The 12,115-nt window shown below is 36.0% G+C and overlaps 1 long non-coding RNA gene across 1 annotated transcript; it reads right to left on the reverse strand.

Annotated features, from left to right (window-relative positions):
• Positions 1–844: 844 nt before the first annotated feature.
• Positions 845–11,465, reverse strand: LOC149122817 (uncharacterized). The gene is made up of 4 exons (XR_016219237.1): positions 11,253–11,465; positions 8,950–9,039; positions 1,621–1,733; positions 845–1,010 (listed from the first exon to the last, which is right to left on the reverse strand). It is a non-coding gene; the product is annotated as an uncharacterized LOC149122817 (long non-coding RNA).
• Positions 11,466–12,115: the final 650 nt, after the last annotated feature.

Raw genomic sequence — 12,115 nt, forward strand, 5'->3', positions numbered from 1 at the left:
AGTATCTAAATCCATATATGTGAATTACAGCATCTCCACATAACAAATCACCATGCAATTGTGAAAAAAATAAAATAAAATAAAAGGTGGTTTCTGGAATAAAATCAAATCCAGAGGGCTGCTAGGCAAACAGGATCCAGAGATGAAGCAAAGATGATGACTGTACAATGGACAGTAAAACTTCAGAAAAACTTTAGGTGGTGCCTCAAATCACCGTATGGGTCTTAGGAATTAAAGAACATTCACAATATGTCCTATTCTGGCTCCTCTGGAAGCCCAAGGTGAAGAGATTATGTCAAAAAGATTCGTGGGAGTGGGCATCAGAGTGCTTTTGTTTTTTACTTGCCTATTGCTCCTGAGTCTACCATTCTGCCAATGTAGGCACTGGAAGGAAGCAGGGATGGCTCAAGTAATTGGGTTCCTATAAATCACATGGGACCCCTGGCTTGAGTTCCCAGCTCTTAGCTTTGGCCTCACATGAGATCTGGTTATTTTAGGAGTAAACCAGTGAATGGGAATGTTTTGTGTGCTCTTTATCTTGCTCTCACTCACACACTCTCTCTCCCCTAACTTCTTCTTTGTCTCAGGTAAAATCAAATTTTCAAAAGGCATGGTATTTCTGAATATTTATTGTCTAATAGGATGAACTCCAATAAAATCACAGGAGGCTCCATTTTTCCAGAAATTGAAAATTAGAAAATCCAGTAGTTTCTAGTTTGCAATAAAAATAGAGAGAGGTAAGAATTAAAGGACTCCTCTGACCTTGGAAGTTTGTTTTCTCTTTTTTTTTGACAGGCAGAGTGAACAGTGAGAGAGAGAGACAGAGAGAAAGGTCTTCCTTTACCGTTGGTTCACCATCCAATGGCCGCTGCGGCTGGTGCACTGCGGCCGGCGCACCACGCTGATCCGAAGGCAGGAGCCAGGTGCTTCTCCTCGTCTCCCATGGGGTGCAGGGCCCAAGCACTTGGGCCTTCCTCCACTGCACTCCTGGACCACAGCAGAGAGCTGGCCTGGAAGAGGTCATACATTTTTATGTATCAAATATAATATACATATATATACACATATATATACATGCAATAGGTACATATATATATTTAAAACAGTTAAATGCATACAGTATATACAGTATATATACTGTATATATACACTATATACTGGAGGGATACACAAAGAAAATTAGCACATCTCATGAAATATTTTATAGCTAAAAAATATAAATTTTAATTTTATGAAAGAATGATGCTGATATATTTTAAATATTTGAATATTTGGATGTTTAAGAGAAGATCGTTACCAAAAATGGAAACATTATCAAAGACAGCAAATGTATCTCCAGAAAAAGAAGTTGAAGATACATTAAGAAGAATTCAGTTGACATTATGTGCCAGGGCATTGTTATTACTGTTTATGAAATCATGAAACAGAAAATGTTATATTTTGGGATTCAAAAAATATAAAAGGTTCCAGATGGTTCTGTGAGTTTCAGAAGTAAACTTTTGCAGGGTACAGTTCAATTATGAAAACATAAGAAAATGTGTATTTAGGCTTTAATATAGTCAAACTATAGATAAGTTAATTAAAGAATAATTGATATAACCTGAAATACTAAAATCTTACTGAGTTATCTTGTCTCCTAAATCACCATTTTTCTTCATCTCTTCATCCAGTTTGTCCTGCAGAGCTTGATTTAACTCAGCAAGCAGCATTATGTGTTGCTGTTCATCTTTAGACTTAAGAAAATGTGAAAATTATTTTTTAAAATATAGGCTTCTTTCTAAAAGTATTATTCCCCGTGAGTTAATGAGTAATATTCTATAAAATCTGATGATAATCAGATTTCAAAAATAATGACTTCCCAAAAAAGAGTTCAGGTTGACTTACACTTTCAACACTATCTTTTGTGGATTTCAAATTATCAAAATTCATTCATTAAAGATAGAGGTACGGTGGCTATGATGCTACTAGAGATTTCTGCAACCCAAATCAGAGTGTCTGCATGGAGTTTGGCCAACTTGGATTCTAATCTAGCTTCCTGCTAATGAACACTCAGTGAAACAGCAAATGATGTCTCAAGTACTTGGATCCTGCACCTACATGGTAGAACTGGATTGAATTCTGGGCTCCAGCTCTAGGCTACTGTAGGTATTTCAGTAGTGGACCCATAAATGAAAGATCTCTTTCTCACCCCCTCTCTCATCCTCACTTTGTCCCTCTCTTTCTGTCTTTCTAGTAAAAATGAAAAACAAATACAGAGTTTAAAAAACCCAAATACTGTTAATGAATTATTTTTAACAGCAACTTTTTATTTTTTAAAAATTTTTTAAAGATTATTTTATTTATTTAATTGATAGGTAGAGTTACAGACAGTGAGAGGGAGAGACAAGAGAGAAAGGCCTTCCATTGGTTCACTCCCCAGATGGACACAATGACCAGAGCTGTGCCAATCCAAAGCCAGGAGCCAGGTGCTTCTTCCAGGTCTCCCATGTGCATGCAGAGGCAGAAGCACGTGGGCCATCTTCTGCTGCTTTCCCAGGCTATAGCAGAGAGCTGGATTGGAAGAGGGGCAGCCAGGACTAGAACCAGCACCCATATGGGATGCCAGTGCCGCACGCAGAGGATTAATTACTGTGCAATGTAGCTGGCCCGTAAACAGCTATTTTTGAAAGAGTGGTTACATTTTACATTCTAAAGATTCCCTAGAAACTTTTGTCCAAAAACTTGAATATTCAAGATATTCCAGGTTTAATTAAATCATATGCTACTAATAGGATTTTTGGAAAAATTCACATTTGATTCTTACTACATATTTCATCTTCACCTGGTTTCAGGATGAGATAAACAAGATCATTTCTTAACATTGTTTAGAAGTTTCATTTTTTTCCTTTGACATTCATGACTTAACTTTAAACAAAGTTTACCTTTTCTATAAAATACAAGCATTTACCATGTTTGATTCTTGTGTTTCTTTTTTTTTTTCTGTACTGTCCTATGTGAATGCATGGCCTGATACACAGATAATTGTGGGGTCACATAGATGACTGTGCAACTCCCTGGCCCTAAGTATGTTTTCCAAGGGTATAATTCAATGCAATATTTTTGAGACATATCCAGGATGCTTTGTTTAGTGCTTCCACTGCTTTCATCCACAGCAGCAGTAGCAATTAGTGATTAGACCTTTCTCTTGGCTCCTATAAGCCCACTTCACTTCTAAATGCAGTGACTGCTGGATTCTACTCAACCACTCTTTGTATTCCATTTCTAAGTCTGTCTCAAAAGCTCCTTAAGTCTCAGTGCTTCACCTGAAGTTGCTTAATCTATACTCCTAGGCCTCACTTCATCGCTCAGGCCATTTCTTACTTCTCTTTCATTTCTCATAGGTTAAATCTTCAACTATACCCACACAAACCGTTACCTGATGGGGATTACCTTTGCAGACAACTAGTCTAGTACATTTGCTAATGATTCTAAAGGGTGTGTCTTTGATCCTAGTGTTGTTTTCTAATATTGATACTAGATATGTTAGGATGTTGACCAGCATACTTCATGTTGAAATTCTTTTCTAATGCAAGACTTTTCACAGGCATCAAATTATGGGTCACTTCCATTTTCGTTGGAATCCCCTCTGCCATAGATACAACTTTAGCAGTCTGTTGAGGTTCTCTTCAGACATAAACCTAACTATATTACTTGGAGGCCTGAGTCAGATATCTCTATTTCCCAATCCAATTCTTCTCTTCCAAGTTGTGTCCATAAAATATATCAACCCAAGTACTCTCTGGTAGATGAGAACCTCCATTTGTGAGATGAGAACCTTCTGGAAAATTAGTTGCTATTGAGTTGGTCAAATGCCATCGATTATTATACTTTTGACAGAGAGGGTACCCTTGAAAGTGACTAATAATTCTATGCCATATTCCTAAGTCATTGCTACAAGAATTTACAGAAAATACCTCAAGAATTATGAACAAGCTTAATAGCCATTGTACACTGATATGAACTGAATAAAGTACGCCTGTGTAAAGGTTGATGAGCACAGTAGGGGAAAAGCTTGTTTTTATACATGCAGTCGTGGTAGCACTATGTCACTCTGCAAAACCATGTCATAGTAGTCATGTTTATCTTTTCTCTTACAACTATTTCCTTTTAAAAATCCAGAGAAGGCCGGCGCCGCGGCTCACTAGGCTAATACTCCGCCTTGCGGAGCCGGCACACCGGGTTCTAGTCCTGGTCGGGGCACCAGATTCTGTCCTGGCTGCCCCTCTTCCAGGCCAGCTCTCTGCTGTGGCCTGGGAGTGCAGTGGAGGATGGCCCAAGTACTTAGGCCCTGCACCCCATGGGAGATAGGAGAAGCACCTGGCTCCTGCCATTGGATCAGTGCGGTGCGCTGGCCGCAGCGCGCTGGCCGCGGCGGCCATTGGAGGGTGAACCAACAGCAAAGGAAGGCCTTTCTCTCTCTCTCTCACTGTCCACTCTATCAAAAAATAAAAAAAACAAAAATCCAGAGGAAGTATATTCCATGGTGAAAATAAAGCTTCCACAATAATTTAGTATCCATTCTTGATGAGGAATTAAATTTATAGTCTCAAAATAACTCATTCTCAAGGGCTCACTGAAGAGTTAGGATTACAGTTGGAATTCAGAATCATACATGTATCATTACTCAACTTTCATGGCAGTGTAAAAGCCGTTAACAATATAAGCCAGGACACCAAAAGATAGCCACACACCAGTTTTCAGATAACATATATTTGGAGTACCCAAAAGGATAGATATAACTAGAATATCTATCAATGGATAAAGAGATATACAAAATGTACTATGAATACAGTACTGACTTTACATTGCATTTTCTAATACTTATATGAAAAATATATGCCAAAGTCTCACAAATACATTTTAATACAGCATAAAGTATTTATTTTAATGTCTTCTAAACTATCTTCAATATATTCAAGGAAAAGTGACATGCACATCAGATATTTTCCTCTGAGTTACATTTCTATTTAGAGAAGATTATCTCCTATGAAAAAAACAAAATGCTATGTAAAACTAAGGGTTACATTGTTATGTACAAAGTAGCTGACAAGTACTGAAAACAGTTATGCCTGTAAGAGATAAAAATGTCACAGAATGAAAAGCTTACTGAAAAAAAGGGAAATTTGGGCCTCGATCTGCATAAACAAGGTTAGATGAACAGGAACTAAAAGAAAGAGTGGACAGCACAAAGAAAAGTGGAGAGATGGCAAACAGGTGCAGTTAAGCCAGAGATGGATAGAATCCAATGGCAAGGAGGAAAACACTAATTCTCACAAAATTACTCGCAAATGAATGCTCAAAGCAGCATTAATAATAGTCAAAAAGTAGAAACCACCTAAATGTTAATCTACTGATGAACTGAGTAATTTATACAACAGAATAGTATTGCACTATATAATACAAGAATATTTGACAATAAAAAAGTACTAACACAAGCTACAACATGGCGAACCCAGAAAATACCTAAATACAAGAAGCCAGTCATAAAGAACTACATACTGTAGGACCCTATTTATATGAAATGTCTCCTTGGAGACCTGAGAAAAATTTGATTGCCCAGGACTAGGGAAGATAGAGGAGTTGATTGGCGATGGGTAACTGGTATAAGGTTTCTTTCTAGGTTGCTAAGCATGTGCTAAAGTTGATAGTTGTGATGGTCATATAACTCTGGGAAATATCCTAAGGGTCAGTGAATTTTATTAAATTAAATGGATGAACTTATTTAAAATATATGAGGTTACATGAAAAGGTTTGTGGAAATAATGGACTTAACAGATAAGTTCATTTTCATGCAACTTTTTTAAACCAATGCATATTTTTCATAGTGTACATTTAGGAAGCTCCCTTGTATCTCAACACATTGATTTTAAAAAGTATAGTGGCAAGATCTAGACAATTCTCTAGTTCAGATGTATTTACATCTGTATATGAATACATGAATAGCCTAACATGTATGACAAATTTTTCCAATAGATTGTAAATTAATCAAAACATACGAATTTTGTCTAAGAGTATAATGGAGTTTCTATAGAATTTGTTCTATAGAATTTATTCTGAAATATATGAAATAAAGATACATAGGCTAGGTATACATTCAAAAAATAGAAAATTTTTGGAGCATTTCATTACATTTTATTCTGTGATTTAATAGGTTTGTTTCCACATAGCCATAGGAATATAATATTACAATATTGTTAACACAACAAAATGTCTCTCAACTTCCATGAGAAATGCTATGTAATCCTCAATTTTCCTAGGGGCATTATTTTAAAAAGAGTGAAATTACAAGAAGGGCCAAGTGAATGTCAGAAATTTAAGAAATAAATTCACTGTAATGACAAAAGTGTACTGCAATGATACAGAAAATTTTAAAAAGCCGTATTTATTGAAATTCACATATAAAAAGTTACATTCTTTATCCAGCTACAGAATTTCTCTTCCACATGTTGAATATCTTATGGGCTTATCTTTGATTTTACTTCATTTGTTCTTACATCCTTTGTCTCATCTTTTTACAGAGGGTAATAATGAACTATGAGCTCCAGTAATATCTCTGATATTATCTTTGAGGGTGTCAGCCAGTTGCTACTGAAAATGTTTCACCTCTACCTAATAAGATATTTTTGCCACTACTTTATAATTTTATTGTTAAATCATAGTTGGAACATTTAATTCCAAGGTACACTCAGCCTATAACAGACTTGTGATAGCCTATACTTGTGATAGTCTGACTTCTGATTTTTCATGTTTATGACTGTGCACAAGTGATACACATTCTCTAGGACACACACTCTGAATTTGGAGCATTTCCCAAGTTGGGGATATGCAGACACTGCTCTCCCATGACACTGAACAGCAGCAGTTAAACAGCTCCCACTCAACCACAATCACAAGCGAGGATGTTGGCAAGACTAGGTGTATTAAGTGCATTTTTCACTGAGGATATTTTCAATTTAACAATGAGTTTATTAGGGTGTAATCTGTACTTTGAAAAATATCACCACATGTTTCAATTCACCTCCTTCTGTTCATGTATACATTCCTGTTGAATGTAATATGGGGAATGAAGCAACAGAAGGAAGATCTTTGTCTCTCCTTCTCACTGTCTGTAACTCTACCTCTCAAATAAATAAATTAAAAAAATAAAAATTATTTGACAATAAATAGAAAGAAGTTCTGATACATGCCACAACATGAATCAACTGTGAAATTATTATGCTACCTGCTAGAAGCCAGTTACCAAGAAAAATATACTGTAGCACCCTATCTATAAGAACTGTCAAGAACAGGTAAATCTGTAGAGACCTGAAGAAAGTGATTGCCTAGGACTAGAGAAGACAGAGGGACTGAAGTGGTTATTGATAACTTATACAAGGCTTATTTTGATGGTGAAAAATATGCCTAAGTTTACAGTGGTAATGGTCATACAATGCTGGGAATACAGTATCGGACATTGAATTTTATTAGTTTAAACATGTGAAATTTATTGTATGTGAAATATTTGAGGGTGCTGTAATAACTGTATGGGAAAATGAGTTTAAGAGAGAAGTTATTTTGGTGTAAAACTTTTTAAACCAATGTGTTCTTAAAATAAATGCACCTAAAATGCAGAACAAAAAAGTGAAAGGGAAAACAGATCTTCCATCTGCTCGTTCACTCCCAACATGGTTGTGTGACGGGCAGGGCTGGACCAGATTGTACCCAGGAGTCACAAACTCCATCCAGGTCTCCCAAATGGGTAGCACTGGAGCCATCATCTGCTGCCTTCCTAGGTAGATTAGAGGGAAGCTGAGGCCGGCGCCACGGCTCACTAGGCTAATCCTCCACCTTGCGGCGCCAGCACACCGGGTTCTAGTCGGGGCGCCAGATTCCGTCCTGGTTGCTCCTCTTCCAGGCCAGCTCTCTGCTGTGGCCAGGGAGTGCAGTGGAGGATGGCCCAAGTGCTTGGGCCCTGCATCTGCATGGGAGACCAGGAGAAGCACCTGGCTCCTGGCTTCGGATCAGTGCGGTGCACCAGCCACAGCACACCAGCTGCGGCGGCCATTGGAGGGTGAACCAACGGCAAAGGAAGACCTTTCTCTCTGTCTCTCTCTCTCACTGTCCACTCTGCCTGTCAAAAAAAAAAAAAAAAAAAAAAAAAGAAGGAAGCTGAGCAAATGGGCACTCCAACATGGGATGCTGGAGTGACTAGCCATGGCTTAACCTGTTGCATCATAATGCTGGCCCAACATTTTTTTCAGAGTATACATTAGACTTGAATGTTAGTAAGCCCCTTTCTATCTCGATAAATTGATGCACTAAAGTCCAGTGTCATCATCCAGATAATTTTAATTCTCATGAGTGTACACCACAGTTGATTTGAATAGGTCTATCCTTTTGTTATATGAAGAAGTTAAAGGAAAATGAAGCAAGTGTCTATATTTGAGATAGATCTTATAGTAGCTGAAAATATTTTGGAGCAGAGTATAATGGCCTTTCTGTACAAGTTATTAAATCTATGAAATAAATACACATAAGCTCTGTATCCATTCACAAGAGTGAAAATAAGCAATGAAAAGTCTCTGCAGCATTTCCTTAAACACTCTCGAGACTCTTATTAAACCTGGCTTTCTTCACCATGACAGTAAGAAGTATCACTATAAATACTGTTTCAAAGGAAATAAAATATGCCAGCTCAAGAGGAATAATGCATAATTTTCAAGTTCTTAAGGGCAAATAATATTTTAAATTTTTAAATTTAACTTTAAGGGAAATAGCAAAGTGAGAGTTTAAATGCATTATTAAAATAGAATCGTACTAAATTAATTAAAATGAACATAGAAAATGTTATGTTTTGTGAAACTGTATCCAAAAACTTACAATATATAATCAACTTTAGTATTTCTATTGACACATTAAATTTCAACATACTTGTCTCCTGAGGTCACTTAATTCCTTCTTCAAATTCTGGATTTCAATTTTGGAATTCATGCAACAACATCCTGCATCATCCGGTGAAACCTAGGATACAAATTTTTTAACTTTTTTTATTTGAAAGACTTACAAACTTTAAAAGACTTATTTAAAAGACTTAGAGAGACAGAGATGTCTTCTATCTCCTGATATACTCCTGATACACAGGAGTCACTGTGCACTTACTTATGTAGCATCCCTGTCTTTAATGTGTTATACTATGAGAATTAATGGTAAAAATATTCTTCAAACAGTTCTTTATGCTTTGTGCATCTGTGTGGGTGAATCTGTTGAAATCTTTACTTATACTAAGTTTATCTTCTGTATCTAAAGATAATTAAAAATGAATCTTAATGAAGAATGGGATGGGAGAGGGAGTAGGAGATGGGATGGTTTGCAGGTGGGAGGGTGGTTATGGGGGGGAAAACTGCTATAATCCAAAAGTTGTAGTTTCAAAATTTACATTTGTTAAATAATTTTTTTCTAAAAAAATGATGTGCTGCTTGCCTTTAAATCATTGGCAAGGGTGTAAGAAAAAGAGGACCAAGAGCATGCCCCTTTAATAGGAGAAGTGTATAATTTAAAGCCATCTTTTTCATTGGAATCAAGCCTAGCAACATAAAAATAATTAATTTCATTTGAGATGGGACTGTGAAGCTTTGTACAGAATTCTTGGTGGGAAGAAAATAGTCAATTCAGTTTGGTGGTAATTGTTATTTCAAGATATGATTCATTGCCATATACATTATCAATCATTCAAGCAATAACAAGACAGAAATACTAGAATTTCATTTCTAAAATGGAAACAAAATCTTGATTTAAGTCACAAAACTGATGAGCCATTTCTCAGCTATAGAAATATTTTACAAGCATTAGCATGGCAATGCATTATTAGCAAATGAGGATTTTCCTTTTTAATGGAAGAAACTGCAAAAAACTTAAAAAGTTAATCTTTTTATTATTACAGGTTTACATACTTCACAAAAAAGCACTTATACTGGATTTCTTTAAAAAGCATCCATTTGTGATGAAATGTTTGGATCACATTTCTAATTCAAGAGGTAGAAAAATTGAATGATAGGTCTAAGAGTCAAAAAGATCACATAAAGAAGACTAGTGTCTGCTAATGTTAACTGATAGAATTAAGAAGGGAGAGAACGATTCAACATGGGAAGCAGGATACACAGCAGACTCATAGAAGTGCAGATGTCCTAAACAGCACTCTGGCCTCAGAATCAGCCCTTAAGGCATTTGGATCTGGCTGAAGAGCCCATGAGAGTATTTTAGGCATGGAAACCCAAGACACTCTGGCAAAAAAAAAAAAAAAAAAAAAAAAAAAAGAAAGAAAGAAAGATCTCTGTGAGTGAGATCCCACTGGAAAGAATGGGCCATCAAAGAAGGAGGTACCTTTCTCTGAAGGGAGGAGAGAACTTCCACTTTGACTATGACCTTGTCTAAATAAGATCGGAGTCGTCAAACTCAAAATGCTTCCATAGCTTTGGCAACTCATGACAAAGCCTAGGGTGATTACTGATGCCATAAACAAGAGTGCCAATTTGTTAAGTCAACAACAAGAGTCACTGTGCACTTACTCCTCATGTAGAATCTCTGTCCTTAATGTGTTGTTCAATGTGAATTAATGCTATAACTAGTACTCAAAAGGTACTTTACACTTTTTGTTTCTGTGTGGGTGCAAAGTGTTGAAATCTTTACTTAATATATACTAAATTGATCTTCTGTGTATAAAGAGAATTGAAAATGAATCTTGATGTGAATGGAAGGGGAGAGGGAGCAGGAGATGGAAGGGTAGTGGGTGGGAGGGAAGTTATGAGGTGGAAAAAGACATTGTAATCCATAAGCTGTACTTTGGAAATTTATATTTATTAAATAAAAGTTAAAAAAAGAATAAACAAAAAAACCTGGATGTTGCAACAAAACATTAACAAATGCCTTGAACCACAGTCAGTGCTAATTCAGTTGGAAAATAAGCCAACGTATTCCAAACTATACCTTTAGTTATAGGGAAAGATATTCAGTTTCTAAAAGCTAACATAAATGCAGCTTTTAAGAAATTTAAAATGTGCTCATTTGGTTCCATTTATTCTATGAAGTGAAAAGTCATACACTTATTTCCTTTCTATCTGATGAAGACAATTGTGAAAATTAGCATTTATCACTCAGTCATAATCAGTATTTCACCAAATCAAAAATGATTATATCATCAATCTAAAACCCAAAGGAAAAAACACAACATATCTAACCATGTATGAGCAGTCCAGTGTGCAGTTACGTGAAAGCTGTAGCTGTGAGGTAGGAATTCTTAACTTTCTTTGTGGGACATGGTTTCCTTTGCACATTAAACCACCACGAACGTTCCTAACACTGGATGACGGTACAGCAGGCCTCATGGTACTAGTGCTGGGTAAAGGTTCATTCCTCTCTGTCTCCTGAAGAAATTCAGTTCTGACCACTGTTAATTCCTCATGCGCCCTGTGAAAATTGCAAGACAAATGCTTAGTATGTCATTTTTTCCACTTACTAATGGTTTATCTTTAAAAAGGCTGTAAGCATAAATGGACTGTCCCATTAAATAAAAGTATTTTAACACTAAAAATGTGTCAGGGCATACCTACTGTATGCAACCGATGTTTTCAAATTGCTCAAAATTAACAAAAACATATTTCTAGTGGGTTGTAAACAACTGGTTCACACAAAGGCAGAGGGAGAGAAATGGTTATTAATGATATATAGTTAATCAGGTAATGCTCCTTTCTGGGAGGTTCTACTTAAAATTCCTTGATGCCACTTGATAAACTCATATTTAAATGGTGTTAGCTAAGATACAGGATGATTTTCTTGATTATAATGACCATTTAACTATATACAAATTGTGAAAGCATCATATTGTGCATGCTGAATATTTTATAATTTTATAATTATATAAACATTTTACAATTTTTATAACAATATTTTATACTTTTTTATTAATGTAAAGAGAACAGATGTCATGTATTTCATAAGCAAAATTCTAAGGAGATAAATGTATTTCACTCCTTCCTGCTCTCCCACAAACCATCTCCTCTCTTCATTACTTTTTTACACTTTTAGCAAAAACAAAATTTTA

Source organism: Oryctolagus cuniculus, chromosome 13 (assembly GCF_051225735.1).
Source record: "Oryctolagus cuniculus isolate XC-2025 breed Fujian yellow rabbit chromosome 13, ASM5122573v1, whole genome shotgun sequence".
Classification (NCBI taxonomy): domain Eukaryota; kingdom Metazoa; phylum Chordata; class Mammalia; order Lagomorpha; family Leporidae; genus Oryctolagus; species Oryctolagus cuniculus.